General features: G+C 41.0%; 1 long non-coding RNA gene across 1 annotated transcript; it reads right to left on the bottom strand.

The window, feature by feature from the left end:
• Window positions 1-2,115: 2,115 nt before the first annotated feature.
• LOC121313845 lies at window positions 2,116-14,649 on the bottom strand. Its single transcript, XR_005950051.1, has 3 exons — window positions 14,489-14,649; window positions 2,650-2,808; window positions 2,116-2,296 (listed from the first exon to the last, which is right to left on the bottom strand). It is a non-coding gene; the product is annotated as an uncharacterized LOC121313845 (long non-coding RNA).
• Between the last annotated feature and the right edge of the window lie 3,942 nt (window positions 14,650-18,591).

Below are 18,591 nucleotides of genomic sequence, written 5' to 3'. Positions count from 1 at the left end.
TTTATTATTTCAGGACTGAACCCGTGGATTAAAACGGAGCAATACACATTGTTGTGTATTGCCTGTTCTCTTTATTGTTTACTGTTGTCATCAGACTTTGGATTATAAATAAACCATCATTTCAGCTGTACTTTGTTGTTTGTCCTTGTCTTGAGCACTGCATCATCTCCACACCTGCGCAATGCAAAAATTAATGAAGTGCCTGTCAAAATATTGCATTATGGGATGATAAGGTACCATTCTGGCTTGCTAAAAGTTATTATAAACAAACTTATGTCTCTCTCTCTATATATATATTGAGGTTGATCATAGCTGCCATAAATCGCACCCTCTGATTGGCTGTCCACTATATGTTCAAAATCGATTCAGAGCACCTTGACATGGTGTGAGCTAGTGGGTGGGAATGGGTAAAAATTGAATCTCTTTCAAACACTTGCTGTATGACATACCTTCCAAGCAGGATGTTTTGGGGTTACCCTTTTTTCCTTGTGTTTTTCATTCTCATCCTGTTCCTAGTTGAATTCCCAATATGTGTTTTTAATGTAATTATTTGCTGGGGTTGACATATTTAAAATTAGTTTAGGTCTTTTACAGTTTTATTTTTTTAATGGTCTTGAAATAAGCAAGTAAGCAAGGTTGAATTGAATGGGTGGGCTAGTGACATCACTAAATGTGGTTTGTCAATTAAAATCAGTGTTATAGTGTCTGTCTTGGTAAATATATGGATAGCCAGAAGTCTGAGTTCATTGGTTCAATTTTACAACATCTCATATTGATTGGTTTAATATTACAACATCTAAAATTCTTGTAGCTCGTCTGACAAACTAAAGTTTGGTGCTGCTCTTCCTGCTGCTTTCAGTCTTGCTCCGACTCATTCCGCAGCCTTCACCTCCGCTCCCATCCGTTCCCGTGAGATTTCAAACTCTTTATTCTCGGCCCCACCCGTTCTTGACAGTTCATTCTCCATTTCCATCCATTCCCGCAAACATAAAGAGAAATGTACTCCCATACTTTGAGAGTCCCGTCCTAATGTCACTCTCTAGCCCACATCTTGCGATTTGAACCACTGGAGTCCTTCAGTATTTCTGAAAGCTTCTCGTCTTTTTCCAACCCATCGATCTCAGTTAGTTTAAACACTGTAGACTAAGTATGTGTTTATATGCCCTTGTGTTTAAATAACTTTTAAATAAAGTTACATTGTTTTAAATGTAAGTTAATTAAACCCATCCCTGCCAAATCCACCTGGGGATTGAATAATTGATCATCAATCATGTCACAGCCACATGGCATAACAGGGAGGACAAATCCCTTGTTTACTTGGGTTAGTTTAGGGAACAGAATGGGAGCAGCAGGTTGTGCTCTCTGTTTAACACTGTGATAGCTCTGCTTGGGTGCTGGCCTTTTGATTTATATTTTTATTTGTTTTTTGTTAATAAAAGTGAACATTCACACAAAACTGCAGTATCCTGTGTCTGTGTCTGCTTTCCTACAGCTGAGCAGCCTTGACCATGGTACCACTTTACCATAGCCCTCTTTTAATCATGTACTTATTTTTAATGACCTAGTAGGCTTCCGTTTATTTTTATCCTTTCTTTGGTGTCAGAACAACAAAGTTTTATTCTGTATTAGCAAGGTTCTACTTAGCAAGGGACTACTGTAATTCTTATATATTCTGTGCAATGTGAATAGTAGATTCTCAAGAAATTATTATAATGGTCTCATTCCTGCTGCTGCTTTACTCTTTACTCTTTTTTCTGTGACTGACTGCTAGGAAAAGAGTTCCATCAGCCCAGTCAGCGCACCCGGACAGTCTTTTTGAATCTGTGACTGTCCTGGCCAAACCGGAAAGTTTGATAACTTTAGATTTAAAAACAGGTTTAAAAGGCACTGCATAGCAAAGGACATGCAGTACTGCATCTCCAGCCAAGCCCCACCCCTGGTTCACTGTATTTTTCACATACCTCTTCATAGTCAATCATACTGATAAATCCTCTCCTGATCACTCGTTTTATCACCAAACTCCTCAATAATGCAATCCAAGTCATTATTTTATTACTATAACATCTCAAAAAGCTCTGCAAATGTCTGTGATATTCTCTGAGCGCTGGATGCTGAAGCAGCTATCTCCTTTGTTTGTGTCCATGTTATCTCTGTGGTGCAGGGGCTATGTGTAATGCTCAGATAGGGCCTCCTTTTTTCTGCTTGTCTCGGCTCCTATCGGTCTTACTCGGCCATTGAAAAAATGTCTAGAGACCTGTGCTTGATGATGTCAGCAGGGGCAGAGTCCGACATTGGCCTGGAAAGAGAAAATTGTAATGTCAGACCTGGTCCAAGATAGGACCGCAAAGGGTTCAAATAAACCTTGCTTCTACTAAAGGACTGTTGTCAAGTTAATAAATAAATAAATAAAAACATTTTATAATGGATCAAGCAGAGCAAGATGCAGTAGGAGACCCCACTGAGACAGAACAGTCCCCAGCCGGGCTGAAGAACTTACTGGACCATCAAATACCACAATTGCAACATATTCTGTTTTCAATTCTACAGCTCTTAGACGCACAAAGTATTCTTAATCCCTGAGCTCAAATCATAAACCCAGCACTAGAGAGAGCAGCTCTAGAAACAGTGAGGAGGTCAACCCCAGCTTACCAGCAACACCTCTATCATTTCATGATAGCGCACCACACAGTTCAGCCGACAGTCAGTTTGCTGCAGAATTGGTTATTCATCAGGAGTTGTGTAGCTCAGATCCCCCTGGAGCAAGCTGAGCTGATGATTCCTAATCCTCCTGATCCAGAGTAATGGCGCCTAGGAACAGGGCGAAGAGCAGCACCTTGTTCAGAAGGATCATCCAACTACAATTCACATGTAGCTAGGAGAACTGCGACATACAAAGCTGAGTTTGCTGAAGAGGTGCGTCGCCTAGTCACTTTCACCTAGTCACTCTAGCCTAGTAGAATTAAAACTAAAGCATCAGCTCACTACTGATGCATTCCTCAAGGAACTAAAAAACTGAAGGTGGCTTATGAAATCATTAACCGGAACCCGATGCCCCTAGCAAAGTCAAAGACTGACGAGCACAATTATACAGCCATGATCGGGTGTGATTCTTACGCAAAAAATTCAAAAGAGTGCTATGTATAACATGGACTGATACTGATTGCAACATAACTGACAAGCTCTCACCTACATCCAAAAGAGTACATGGGCCTGCCCATGTTACTCAAGAACAGATCCTTACTGTGAACAGGATGGCTTTGCAGGGGTGATGTCAGACCAGAAACATACTCCACAACAAGGACTGGTGGGTGAAAACTGAGCCGTGGCACTCAGTGTATTTATTAAATGAAATAAAGAGTTTAAACAAAACCAACACACAAAACAAAAGGCGTGTTGGCCAAACAAATAATAAACAGAAACAAAACAAGTTTTTAGCCAGCACGTATAGCAATTGTTTACTCTTTTTCTCAAACTTACGTCTCTCCTCTGACACTCTCAACCTTGAGTGCAGACAGCTGCAGGCTTTTATAGTCTAGCCGAGGTGTTAACTAGCTATTAATTAATTACCTTATTACCCCTCGGCCATAGTCTGCACAAGATTAATAAGGATGCGTGACTGTCAGCTAGTTATATAATCAGTAGCTGTTCAGTCACGCATCCTCACAAGGGTTTTAAAAATCAAATACAAAACACAGCTTTTCACTGTCACATTTATACATATAAATCATATTCCAAAATAATAATGAACAAAGGGACACTCCGCCGCAGACCCAGATTCAGTTCAAATGTGTTTGCCCACTGACGATGGGAATGAGAATGTAGACATGGGAGCCCAGCTAACAAGATTTAAGTTTTTGCAGCTATCAGGCTTTTAAAGACTGTCACCCACACCCTGTGAGCAGAAACTGACTCACTGAGAGCTGAAACTGACCCAAGACTGCCACAGCTACTGGAAGCAGACTGATCTTTGGGAAACAAATTGAACATTTGTGAAACTGCAACAAATATTGCAATGACTGTAACGTGTTTTAAAGAATTTAAAACCAGTAGAAAAATATTATTGGCAGATCTGTGTAAGGCCTGTGTGGAGAAGTTCATTATATTGAAGGTCAGGGCAGCCTGCTGAAAGTTCCAAACCTCACTTATCACTCAAAAGCATCTTTTTTAATTGGCCTCAAAACATTCTGATCCAGTGAGAGCAGAATGGCAGAATCTATGGAGCACAGTTAATATGCCAGAAGCAATCAAATTAGGTTTGATTATAGTAAGAAAAAACTGAAGTATTTAAATAAATAAGAAACCTAATATAATAACATTAAGTAAATGTTTGAGCAGTCCTAAGTTTAAATATTCAATTAATATGAATATTAATAATTAAAAATTAAAATTACTTGCCTTCTGTGTATATCAATGAAGTAAAATAGAATTGCAGTTTATAAGAGATTGCTATATTGACATATCTGAATTAGAACTACATTTTATAAAATCATTTAAAGTATAAACTGTAACTATAACAGTAAACTTGCTGAAGGAATACAACTAATGTTGTTTGCTCGTTCTCACCTGCTTGTAGTACAGGTAGTGTTGAAGATGACTCATTGGTTTTGACTGTTGAAGTGGGGATTTTTGATGGTCAGCAATTTAACAGCCAAGATCCTCTCTATATTGAGCAATTTTGTTAATATTAACAAACAGAAATACATTTCAGATAACAGAATATAGGAGTTTATCTTACAATAAACATTTTCTATATATAACAGAAATTAATTAGAACCTGGCAGGAAGAGATGGGAATGGAAAGCATAGGACGTGTTAAAACGTTAAGTTAGATATTGGTTCGAAATAATGAGTATTGAAACACGCTTATGATAGTGTTTCATACTAATCAACCCTAAAATTGGCAAAAAGTAGAGGTCAGACTTAGTTCAGTCACTGTAACACTATACCATTCTAACAGTGGCCTGTATTTAGATGTAAATAACTGGACCTTGACAATATTGTAAACATATTGTTAAGACACATTTGAAATAATGTTTATTTAATTTATTCAATTTAAGAATTAGTTCAGTGTCTCCAACTAAACAAAAAAGGTCCTTTAGACATTACAATATCAATTAAACTAAATAATGCAAATATTTAGTTTATATTAAGGTTTTACTGCAGTAATAAACAGAGGTATTTATTTGCAGGAAAACTTTAGAGTTTAAAAGTGAAATCTTTAAATGTTTGGCTCAGACAAACAGTATAATTCTGGGAGGGCATTAGACCTTCAAAAGATAAAGCTTAGTCTTTGGCACCTCAAAGCAGGATTCGATGTTGGCTCTTAAAAGCAGGATTTGCCAACCTTGAATGATAACCAATGGAAGGTGGTTTAAGAAAGACAGGAGTGTGTATCTCATTATATTATAAGAAAATAATGAGCGCGGATTAATAAAAATTAGGATGTATGTTGTATTATCTGAAAAGATACTAGTCCAGGCATCTATTGAATCGGCCAAAACATGACTTCATGAGGTGGATTTGGAAAAGTGCTTACAGTGGAGTTTCATATTAATTAAAACACTAGCCTTGGCAAGTAAACAGGGTGTGTGGAAACTTGTTTGTGCAGGCAACTTTTAGAAACCGCAAGAGAGGTCAGGCTTGGTCCAAGCATGGCACAATATATGGCTATTATATTTAACATGTTTTATTATAGCTTAAATTTAAATGGAAATAACTGAAGTGACCACTGTATGCTTATTCAAAGGCTTGTGATAAACCCCTACAGTCTTTTTGTTCTACACTTTGTTAACACACATTTGTATATGAAGTTAAACTGACCCATTGACAACACACTGAAAAGGTAACATAATACGCGGCTAGAGGTTAATGGAATTGAATAGATCTGGTGTTACATATTAAACACCTCTCTCATATATACACATATACTTGTATTGTATTTGGTAGCAAGGACCCTGTGATCTTCAGCTCACCTAATTTTTAGGGAAAGGAGGGGTGGAAGATAGTGAACCATGAGCTCACATTCAGTTAATTTTGAAAACAAAGTTGACCGGATCCTTCTAGAAAATATCATTAACTCAAAGACAGGAACTGTCAAGGCAGATTGATGATCAGATTTAATTAATGACTCCTGATGTATTCAATGGAGGGAAAATCCTATAAAAACCAAGGTAAAATCCCAATCAAGTACTGCGCGACTTGCTAACTACAAGTTTTGTGGGCCATGTCTGAGGATCTCTGAAAAACTGATTGCTGTTTGGACGTATTCACGAGTGTCTGCCTTTTGAAGACAATTCTTAATTTTCGTTATATATCCTACACTACACTTCCATGTACTGGAAGGTAAGCATATATTTGAATTTAATTTCTATTTTATATTGATGCATTGCTATAAGGTATAGAAATTTAGTAGTGTCCAATTATTTTGCTTAGCTCAGCTCACCGCTACCACCCCTGCGCTGACGAGCACACGCTGTCCTCCGAAGCGTCGGAGGACAACAACAACAAGCTCTGGGCAACTTACAGGCAAGCCCACAGGCGCCCGGCCAGACCACAGGGGTCACAGGTGCAAGGTAAGCCGAGAACACCCTGGCCGACCTAACCCTCCCTCCCCCAGGTGGCGCTCTGCCAATTGTGCGCCATCCCCTGGGAGCGCCTAGGTCAGCAAAGGAATAGCCTGGACTCTACGAGGATACAAGTACCTTTAGGATGGTTCAAAGTAACCAGCAATCATTTTTCCTTCACAGTTTCCATACAACACGTCTCTCTCCAACACAGACTACCACACTGAAAGCGAGACCATATATAGCAGGTGTTCAAGAGCTAATGAGTAAGGCCCTGTGAAAATCGTGAACATTTTCTTTACAATTCACGGCAGTGTCACGAGTAAAGTATTGTATTTCACGGAATGTGCACGGAAATATGTTATAAATTAAGTGTACAGATTTTTTTTTTTTTAAACAGCAAATATACAGATAAATGCACTGGCATCAAAATGAACATCAAAGTTATTCAAGCACTTTATACTAGCTTCTGAAACGGTGTTGTAATTAACAGCCTGTAGGTAAAGTGTATTTGCAAGGATGACAGTTCTAATACATCAGGGGCATGTTCACCATTTAGGCCTTGCAAAACAAATAAAATGTGTGGCAAAGTGGTTTATTGTGTACAAGTGCAGAGGTGATGTAGTGCAAGAATAAACAGACAGAGATTGTAATCCGGTATGGAAAAGTGCTTTCTTTATTTTTATAATCCTGATCTGGTGACCAAAACAATGATCCCTGGCAATACACAGCAATGTGTAATGCACCGGGTAAATAATAATGGGTTTGCAGTCCCAAACAATAAACATAGGCATCTCTCCCACAATATACAAACACGGTCACCAGTCCTGGATGTATGCGATAGGGCTCGTGGTGGGTGATACAGTTTAATGCAGGACAATAATGTAGTGCTGTTCCAGGTTTTATACTGGCCCTTAGTGACAGCCATAAAACGTGTTTACCATTTATGAAAACACAAGTAACAATTATAGACAAGACAAACAAACACTCACAATATCTCACAATTATTGCACAGGTCCTTCCGGGTTATATTTCGTAACCAAGGCGAAGGAACAGATTACGATTCTCCATGCCCCCTTATATGCTGTCACCCATGACCCCTTGGTAGACAAGTGCTGCCTTTACAATCTACAGCGGTTACATAATTTCCCTTCAGGGTCAATATGTTCTTGCAACATTGTCTCACTTTCTTCCAAACTGACCGACTTCCCGACCCAGGAAACAAACTGTCAGGTTAGCTCGTCCAAAGAAATCTAAGCAGCGAGAACAGAGTTCCTTGGATGGGCTGGTCTGACAGTTCTTTCCCATGGTTCAAGGGAAGTCGGTCAGCCTGGAAGGGAGTGAGACTCTGCTGCAATAACAAAAATGACCTGGAAGGGAAAAGACATGGCAGCTGCAGATTGGAGAGGCGGTTGCACTCGTTTACCAAGGGGTCATGTGTGACAGCATAAAAGGGGACAGAGAATCGTAATCTGTTGCTTCGCTTTGGTTTAATATGAGTAGAATTGAGAAAGACAGTAAAAGTAAACACAGAAAGTAAATCGTGAGTGTTGTGTTTTGTTTGTTTGTAATTGTCTTGTCAATAGACAGCTAACACAGTTCTGGAGCTGTCGCCAAGGGTCAGCACTAAACTGGACAACACTGCACCATTGTCACAAATATAAACTTGTATCACCCACCATGAGCACTACTGCATGAACGCAGGACTGGTGACCATGTCAGTGTTATTGTGGGGCGGATACTTGTGTTTATTATTTGGGACTGCAATCCTATTGTTATTTACTCCGTGCAGCAAACATTGCTGTGTATTGTCTTGGGTATTATTGTTTGGTCGCCAGACCTGGAAACAATTAATACAATCCTGTCCAAACCGGATTACAATCATCGCTGTCTGTTTCATTCATGCACTGCATCACTCCTGCACCTGCATCCACTCAGCCACTTTGTCACAGTAACCCATACTAATCTTGGGCATGAGTCGACTCATCAGTGTGACCACTGACAAGCAACCAGACTGTTTTACCAATTCTATAATCTCATGGTAAGGAGATTTAGGTAAATATTTACATCTCAACTGGGCTAATGAAGGAATCGCTTCACCATTTGTTACACTGCGCAAACATATATTTGCGCAAACAAATGCCTCTGTTATGTCAGAGTATTTGTATTTCATGCTTCCCAGTTTTAAGTGGACTTTTGGAATATGGAGTCAACGTTTTTTGTTTCTTTGCAAGTAAAGCAGCCACAGTACTGCTCTGGATTTCCGCCTTTCTCTTTCAGTGAATACTTGATGTCTGTAAACAGCCGATTCTTGGTAGTGATCTACAGTAACATTGCAGGACATACAGAAGAGCTTACCTTCATTGTTGGATACTGTTTTACGTGATCTGCTGCAGACACATTTTTCTTGTTTACAGTGTGTAATATTTTAATTTCCCGCTTAGATGGCATATAGTGACATGACATAATCACTGCACAGCACTGTGCGCATGGCGAATATTACATGCAGGCACATAGTAGAGATGCACAGTTTTGTTAATGTGATCTTTTTGTATGAAATACAAATAATTATGAAATTATTCATGGTATTGTACATTTTATGCACAGGGGTGGGGAGTTCTCCGTCACAAGGAGGCATAGGACAAGCTTCAGTCAAATATTAAGACAGCACCCATGAAGTGGACAGGAACAGGAAATAGGTGCAACAACTACCACACCCCGGAACCAGAGTTAAAATGCAGTCAGTGGCCATACCAGTGATAAAGTCCCCATCCTACTGGTTGGAAGAGCTGCTAGCAGAGGCCACAGTTTGCAAATTGCTCTAACTGTGAATGGTTTGCCAGTCAATGCTGTGGTTGATACCGGGGCAGAGGCTACTATAATTTTTGAGGAAACCTACATGTTACTTTCTTTAGAACATGTACATTACATGGGAATATATAAAATAAAGATTAAATAGAAAATGGGGGTATTTGTTATGTGTGTGGGACGTCACTGAATAATAACAAGGCAGACACAGAGTGTTGGGTGTTGGCACGCTACACATGTGCGCAGATTTTATTTAACACACAGGCTGTCACTAGAGTACCAGCAATGTAAAGGTTTGCCACACAAGGCGAGCGCTAGTCGCACTAAAAGAGACTTCCCGCTCCAGGAGCCTACTACACTACTTAAACCCTCTCTATACTGTTTGGGATCAACATCCTCTAAACTAACCTACTACTGTTGCTTCCGAAGTCTCAACCTTCCAGCAACTCTGGGTCGTTGAGACAGTTCTGGGTGAGTAGAGCCTTCACAGGCATTGTCTTGCAGTTGACGCTCTCCTCCTTGTTGTCAACAAAGCACCCATCTTTGTATCATGGCTTGCAGTCACTTTGAGCTGTGGCGCAGACACCTTTTGAGCTGTGCGCAGCATCCCCAGGCACCCCCACCCAGCCAAGCCCATCGGCTCAGTTAGTTGCATAGCAATGTTTCTCCTGGTCCGTGTCACAGCTGCACACATTTGCGCCAGAACCAGTGACAGGACCCTCCCTCTCACAGGGCTGTTAGGTCATTTAAACCTATAGGTTGTGTCTCGTACTAATGATTACGGAAACCTGATTTCCAAGATCATTAAAAATATATGTTTTCCTTGTGTTGTGTGGTTGATGTCTCTTCAGATACATGACGTGTGAATGGAGGTAGTATTTGCTAGCCTACCTGTAATATTGAAATGTGACACCAGTTACAATTCGACTGTATTATAGAAACAGGTGACAACTGATCGAGATACCTGTAGCAGGTAATTACTGGTCGAAAGAGCTTTCGTATTTAATGTATGATCTTGCAATATGGAAACGAGCCCGAGAACTCCACTCATGAGGTGCTTTGCCTCACAAACAAATGGCACAATATTTAAAAAACAAAAAGTAAAGGCACATTAATCAAACAAACTAACAAAAACCCAAACAACACATATACTTGCACTTTATTTTACATTGTTGTTTAAAATTTCGTTTAGACATGCTGTTCTAAGAAAAGTGCATTCCAGTATATGACAGGTGCACAGTCAAAAAACCTCTAAGATACAACAAGATTGACGTACAACCCGAATGCTACAAGCAAATTCTTTATTTGAGAATTGTTTGTTTAAAAGAAAAAAGATAATGAAGAAGGGAAGAAGGGGCAGAGAGGAAAACCTGGAGGAACAACAACGTCGGTTAAAGGAAGGAGGAGGTCCGTGGTGCGTCGCCTGTCTGGGAGTATGAAGGCCTTCAATCGGGGTGAGGTGAGCATGGCAGAGGAATGGATCATTGGGGGAGAAGTACAGGCCGAGCCACCTGCCCAAAAGGAAGAAGCGTTTCCATGGTGCCTTGCTTGTGCTGAGCCCAGGCACTACACCATGTGCTGGCCCATTCACGCACCCCTTTAGCCACCTGCCCACAAGAATAAGAAGGGAAGGAGCGGCCATTCCCAGAGGCGAGCATGGAAGCAGTCTCCATCTACATCCAAGCTGTCTGGACCTCAAGTAGGGGCCTCGTCTATGAGGAGGAGTGAACTTACTCCCACATCCCCCACCAGAGGAACTGGAACTCCTTCCACCACCAGAGAGAGACAAGAAATTTCTGTTGTCACCGCCAGAGGGTCAGCTCCTACCGTTGCCTCCTGAGGCACTACTAAAGAATTGTCCAGCACTGCCGGGGGTTGCCTGCTTCACACCACTCAGGGTTGCTTGTCCATCACCATTCGGAAATGTATTGTGACAGGCTGACGAGTGGACAGAGGCCCAGAGACAGACTGCAGTTCAAAAAAATAATACTTTTATTATAAATAAACACAAAATAAAAGGGCACAAGGGCCAAAACAAAGGTATTTAAGCACAAATAGAAAGACACAGAACAAGACTTACAAAAATAAAGGTTTCCAGGCTGGGCGATGCCTTCACTGGATGAGAATTAAAAAGAAAAAAAACACAAAACCAAAAACAGCAAGCACAAACACCAGCTTGCTTCCTCAGCTCCCTCCTCTCTCTTATGGGAAGCTGAGGCCTCCTTTTATGTCAGGTGGCTGGGTGCTGATTGATCGTTAATTACTCTAATCAACCCCAGCCACCTGAACACAATAAACCCAGACAGGTAGGGGAATTTAACCCCATCCCTGCCAATTTATGAAGGGCAGAGCTCTGCTCTGCCACATGCATGTTCATCACCTCCCAGGGATACCTGTTCATCACTTCCCAGGGATACCTGTTCATCACCTCCCAGGGTTGCCTGTTCATCACCTCCCAGGAATGCCTGTTCATCACCTCCCAGGGTTGCCTGTTCATCACCTCCCAGGGATGCCTGTTCATCACCTCCCAGGGATGCCTGTTCATCACCTCCCAGGGATGCCTGTTCATCACCTCCCAGGGATGCCTGTTCATCACCTCCCAGGGATGCCTGTTCATCACCTCCCAGGGATGCCTGTTCATCACCTCCCAGGGTTGCCTGTTCATCACCTCCCAGGGATGCCTGTTCATCACCTCCCAGGGATGCCTGTTCATCACCTCCCAGGGATGCCTGTTCATCACCTCCCAGGGATACCTGTTCATCACCTCCCAGGGATACCTGTTCATCACCTCCCAGGGATGCCTGTTCATCACCTCCCAGGGATGCCTGTTCATCACCTCCCGGGGATGCCTGTTCATCACGTCCCAGGGTTGCCTGTTTTTTGTTTTGTTTTTTTAAACAGTGCAGCCAATGACCTATTACTACTAGCATTTTCTTATCACCTGCCGTTTGCTATGATTCAAAGAATGATGTTAGTTTAGGTTAGTTTAGGAGTTATCATACACTTTGCTTTTTCCTGCCAGTGTTTTTCGCTTTTTTACAATTAAATGCACTATAAAATTGAGTATTATTCTACTACAAAAATAATCACAAAATGTAACCAGTCTACGCGCCTCGAGGAGCATCAACTGAAGATGCTCGCGTAACTGTCAGAGAGCTTAGTAGTGTGAAGGAGAATAAGAGAGAGCGGAGAGATAATTCATAAATTGTTGTATTTACATACAATTTGTAATTTATATCTTAATATATTTAAATGACATATTTATTGTTGTATGTGTTATATATATATATATATATATATATATATATATATATATATATATATAGTGTGTGTGTGTGTGTGTGTGTGTGTGTGTGTGTGTGTGTGTGTGTGTGTGTGTGTGTGTGTGTGTGTGTAAATATATATATAATCTCATTCAATCGACACACACACACTTTGTTTTGAGCCTGAACATCGACCTGGAGATCGTCGAGATCTAAGGGAAGTGTATTTGTTTTTTTATTTATTTATTTATTTTTATTTATTTTTTTATGATTAATGTATTGTTATCCATAAATGTTATTAAGTAAAGCAAATTATCATGGTTAAATAATTTTGAGGAATTAACAAATGGGGTTTTATCGTCCCAAATTTAAAGACTTTCAATTTGGTCTCACTAAAAGGGGACACACATTTAAGTAAGGTTCACAATTATCGTATATGAATTTTTAATATAGCTAAAAGCAAATAGAATACGCGTGTCGACTGTCATTCATAGTTAGCTATGAATGTATAATAGCAATAACTATGAACATATCACAGAACAACCACATTCTACATGAAATAGGATTTTATGTCATCATTGTCATCCTTTTTCTTATATGTATATTCTTTTGTTCTCAAGCAATAATAAAAAAAAACTGAATAAATCAACTGAACACAAAAAGATATACACCTATTTATAGAATTATTTGTCTGCACAATTTCACATACAATGATTCCTGATAATACCTTATTCTACATGTGTATTTTTTAACTTATTAAACATAATACAAACATTTAATCAAATAAGCTTGTAACAAAAGTATAAAATATCAGGAAACTGACATGACATATCGTATATGCAAAATGTTTATGCAAACCCACATGATCAAATCTACAGAATACCACAAAGAATTAGAAGTTACTACAATATGTTATAATGGATATAATAATTACTATAGTTTAATGTAAAGCTACATTCTTGTATTGGTAAATTGGACAACTAAAGGGGGTTTATTTGTATGTGTGTGTGTGTGTGTGTGTGTGTGTGTGTGTGTTACATTTTTTGTACATTTTTTGTGTTGCTACAACTGTTTAAGTAAGGTATGTGTATTTTGTTGTTTTTTTCTCTTTTTTTTTACGTCTCGACCACTTTTTTATACTTTTAAAAATGCACTGTTCTCTTGTTCTGTTTCCAAGATGTCTTTGCATGTATTTTTCAGAACTACATTTCCCATCATCCTCGCAATCACTAGTAAATCCATCTCAGTCACAATGTAAAAACAAAAAAAGAACTCAACACAATACACACACCTTACTTAAACAGTTGTAGCAACACATGGAAACATGTAACACACACACACACACACACACACACACACACACACACACACACACACACACACACACACACACACATACAAAATAAATTCCCTTGAGTTCCCCTTTAAACTTCTAGCAGCAGGCACCCTTTGAGTTCTCAATTGGTCAATCAGATTTATAATTGTATAATTTTATAATTTATTTATAACCATGACAAATCTGTATTCTGGATATGTGTACATTGTAATACTTCAAATATACTGCAATACAATAGTTGTTTTATGTATTTTCATGTTAAATCTGTATTTTCACAGGTTCTTGTAGAACTGTTTGGCAGACTTAGACATTTCTCTTGGACTATTGGAGTTTGTCTGAGACTAAGGTAAAATGTTATTGTGAAATAAAAGCTCATATGTTTAAATAATCTTAACAATTTATTTTCTTCATAATCAGAACTTCAACTGATACTTTCAATGCAAAAAAAACATATAGTCTGTTTAATGTATACATTCTACAGGATGGAAACTGCTAAACAGAAAAGAAAAAATAATTACCTGAAATATTGGAGATCAGCCACAAAGGCTCTGCAAAACTTGCAAAGTTGAAAACAACCAAGGTCTCTCTGCAAGTACTGATGACAGAATTGATTCTGCCTGTACTTGGGCCAACCAAGATCGCTCTGACATACACAGCGATTCTGAAAGTGCGGCCTGTGAACTAGACATAAAAAATGCTTCTGCGATACTTGGGAAATCGTCAATGACCTAAATGAGTGCTACCCCTCTTTAGACTCAGAGGACAATAGCAATGAAGGCAATGTGTTGGCAGATGGCTTGGCATCTTGAGCCAATACATTTCAGGTCAAACAATGCAGGGAATGAGTTACTGAAGCTCTTCAGAGTGTTGGGCACACAGAGTTACCATCCACAGCACGCACACTTCTAAAAACATCTAGAGATGTTAAGACAGAGGAAAAATCTGGAATGCACTATCTTTATTTTCAGAAAACAAATACAGAAAACACTCACAAAGTACCCAGCTGAAAAAACTGCTGACCTGGATACATTGGAGTTACTGATGGAATATTGATGGGCTACCCCTTATTAAAAATTCAGAAAAATGCATGTGGCCAGTTCTTTATGCTGTCCTGGTAGAACCAGTTAATATCTTCCCTGTTGTGTTGACGTCTGGGGACAAGAAACCCAGTGATCTTGTCTGTGTAAAGTAGAAGTAGGTCCTGGTTTTATCAACTACTGTTCTTACGAATGTACATTTTACAGTTAATACACATTACACACTGTTTGCTATATATCACAATTTGAACATACAGGTTTTGTGTTATTTTAATATCAATGTGTAACAGGGGGAGATCTGTGCTGAGCTGGCGTGTTCACAGTGCTGCAGGAAGAGGGCAGCGGTTGTCCAACACCCGCCCCGCAGTCACGGCAGTGACACAGAGAGGTGGGAGAGAGGGTGTGTGGCGTTCCCTCTCTCTGAGAGGCAGGTCTTGGGGGAAATTGTTAGCCCTATAAAATAACACTTTGCTGTTCCCTTAGGTCTGCCCTTTTAGACGTGCTGTGTGTACGGAAGCTCTGTTCCAGGACTACGAACGGCCTTGAGAAACCAACCCAGGAGGAACAAGAGAGTCGTAGTGGTAGCGGGGAAACATTGGGCAGGACCCTGAAGTACTCTGTGTGTAGAAGGCTGAGGGAGTGGGGAGTGTAGGACGGTGACCCGGGTCGTGCGGGTAGCGATGACCAGGGTAATACTGCGAAGTGCAGCACCTTTTGTTTGTAGTTTTATTACAGTGTTTTATTTTCCCTTTTTCTTTCTCCTATAGCCAGGACCTTGGCTATAGGTACAGCGGCAGGCACTCTGGATCGGGCGGTGGTCAAGGGGTGACGTGGGAGCTCCTGGCCTGGGAATTGGGGCAGGGTGGAATTACCCACGGGCTGCTGCGGTGTCGGACCTGGGTCTCACACGGCCACCTTATCAGCGTGCTCCTTTGATGGTTCCGGTGTACCCACCTTTTGCTGAAGCTTTGAGGTGAGAAATCAGTCCACCGAGGTGTTGGATGTGCCGGGAGGTGGGCCACATCGCCCTGGATTGCCCCTTGATGGAGTGTGACCTCAGCCAACCAGGTAAGCAAGTTCCATTACCTCAGGATTCTCCTGGATTCAGGGTGTGGTCAGTCTCTAATACAGGAAAGCCTAATCTCACCTGGGCATAAACATATACTGGGGTGGGTGCACATTAAATGTATTCATGGGGATGTACGCTCCTATTCCAAGATTAGTGTAAATATGATTATTGGCCAGCAGAGTTCTGGGACTGGAGATTGGATGGCCGCCCTGACAGCCCCGTCTTCCCAATTGGTTGAGAAGGAGGAAGTAATTGGCGAGATATTCCCCTTCCGTGACCCCGCTTTGTTTTGCCATCGATTTAGACCCCGAAAATCTAAACGGGAACACCGGGCCAGTAAGAATGAGGGCTGGCAGTGGAGGGAGTCTGAAAGGTTTCCGGTGGAGGCGATTGGCAAAGAGTCCGGGGGGGGGGGGGGCTGCGGAGCTAGCACCGGGGTCTGGCTCGGCTACCACTGCTCAGAACTGACCCGATCCTGAGCTGGAAGCCATGGGAGCTGATTTTTTGGTTGAGCCCAGACGCGCAGCCACGTACCCCCACTTTGAAATTAATCGAGACCTTCTGTACCGTGTTTATAAATTACCCCAGACGGGGGAAGTGCGGCACCATTTGCTCATTCCTCATTTGGGAAGGGACAAAACTAAAGGGAGGCTAGTGACATGGTTCTTTTGGTTGGGGCCGGATGGTGACGTCAAATGGTTTTGTGAACGTTGTGGGGAATGTCAGAATGCCAGCCCAAGAGCAGTCCCACGAGCCCCATTGGTGCCCTTGCCCCTAGTGGAAGCTCCGTTCGTGTGTATTTGAATGGACATAGTTGGCCCACTAGAAAGGAGTGCGTCAGGATACACCCACCTACTGGTCATTCTGGATTATGCTACGCGTTATCCAGTGGCCATTCCCCTCCGATCTATGTCCACTAGGTCTGTTGCCGACGAGCTCGTCAAGGTTTTCTCCCGGGTGGGGATCCACAAGGAAATACTAACCGACCAAGGCACCAATTTTATGTCCCTGCTAATCCACGGGACATGTAAGCTTTTGGGAATTAAGACCATTAGGACCTCAGTATTTCATCATCAGACTGATGGTGTTGTGGAACGCTTTAATAAGTCCCTTACGACCCTCTTGCGCAGGTTTATTCGTAGTGATGTTGTTACTGGGACCAGCTGATTCCTCCCCTTCTCTTTGTGATCAGAGAGGTACCCCAGGCTTCCATGGGGTTTTCACCATTCGAGCTGTTGTATGGGTGGAGACCCCGGGGCGTGCTTGATCTGGTCAGAGAGATGTGGGAGGAGCAGCAGGATAATTCGACCAATATCGTCTGGTATGTGTTGGACCTGTGCAAACGTCTTGAGTCGGTTGGGAAATGGGTGCATGACAATTTGCAGCAGGCTCAGTACAGACAGGAGACACAATACAATCGAGCGGGTAGCGATGACCAGGGTAAGGCTGCAAAGTGCAGCACCTTTTGTTTAAAGTTTTATTACAGTGTTTTATTTTCCCTTTTTCTTTCTCCTTTTGTTTTTCCATTTATTATTTGAGCACCTGCCAGTGTGCCCACAACTGGCTTAAGTACCAGGATTGGTATTTCCGTGGTCCTGTCTATCATTGTTGATAGTCAGGCCATTGATAACAGTGCCCTCTGCGGGCTAAAACAAATCACTGATGAGAGTCAGGAAAGGAATAAAACTGGGCATCTGGGTGACGTTTCAATTACACCTGTCTGTGTGCCGTGTGTCAATTACAAAATAATTACAGTGCTAGCCAACAACAACAAATAGTTATATAGATGCCAGGAGCGCCATACCAGATTTAAGTGGGACGGGGGGGGGGGGGGGTCCAGGGGCCTCTTGTTTTTAAGTGAGTATTTTCTCTGAAAATATACAATTTTTGTTATATAAATCACACCAGACTCATTACAATATGAGTTCTCTCTCTGTCCATCTTTCTCTCTCTCTCTCTCTCTCTCTCTCTCTCTCTCTCTCTCTCTCTCTCTCTCTCTCTCTCTCTCTCTCTCTCTCTCTCTCTCAGGGTCCCTGTCCAACTCTCCCAGTCTCACTGTCCATCAGACCTGCTGAGATTTGTGAAAAATAATGTCTCTATTATAATTTAAATAAATTCACAAAGCATATTTTAATGAAAAACTGAAAGCAACTTATTATGAACTATTATTAATTTAATTTATGCTGCATGCAGATATTAGCTACAAATGTACTTTAAAACATTTGTTAACATTTTTTTGACCAATGAGAATGAACTAACACAGGAGAGGATCAGTCAGTATGAAGCGTATGTCTCTGACATTTGTGAACCATTGTTTAGTCTGTCACAATGGTAAAGTTTGCTAAAAGCTTGAGTAAATAAATAAACAAATATAATAGAAAATATGCCAGCAGACTAAATAGGACAGTTCAGAAATATGATAGATGAAAACTGCACATTTTAGGACAACTTTGTAAGCTTTTTGATCCAGTGCGAAATTTGCAGAAAGCAAATGAACAGCAGCAAACGACATAAA

Source organism: Polyodon spathula, chromosome 4 (genome assembly GCF_017654505.1).
Source record: "Polyodon spathula isolate WHYD16114869_AA chromosome 4, ASM1765450v1, whole genome shotgun sequence".
In the NCBI taxonomy this organism is placed as follows: domain Eukaryota; kingdom Metazoa; phylum Chordata; class Actinopteri; order Acipenseriformes; family Polyodontidae; genus Polyodon; species Polyodon spathula.
Note: the sequence above shows the minus strand (reverse complement) of the source record. Positions and strands in the feature narration are given on the sequence as shown.